Genomic DNA, 420 nt, shown 5'->3' on the forward strand with positions numbered 1-420 from the left:
AGGACGAGTTGAAAGAAATCTCTTCCGAAGTCATGGTTGAAGACTCTTTGATGGTTAATTTGGCTGCTCAGATGAAGGAACTTCAAGCCAAAATGGACGACTGCAGGGCGAGAATGGCTGCTAAAAAGCGCAACGCCTCCTAGGGAATTGAGCGAACTAAGTCCTTGGTCGAGCAGTATAAGAAGTTGGAAGTTGATGATGATCTCGCGGCTGAATTGAACATCACTTCCTCTCGGCAGAACGAGGATTGTGAAAGACTTAGGGAACGTATTCGTTCAATATGGGGTTGACTGTAATTAAGACATATGATGTCTTTTTTCTTTTGTAATTTGATTTTTTCCTTTTGTAACTTTGTTCATCATTAATGAACATTAACTTTTTGTGCATTTATTTGACGTTTGTTTTTTAGTCGTCAATTCT

This window comes from Olea europaea, chromosome 1 (genome assembly GCF_002742605.1).
Source record: "Olea europaea var. sylvestris chromosome 1, O_europaea_v1, whole genome shotgun sequence".
NCBI lineage: Eukaryota > Viridiplantae > Streptophyta > Magnoliopsida > Lamiales > Oleaceae > Olea > Olea europaea.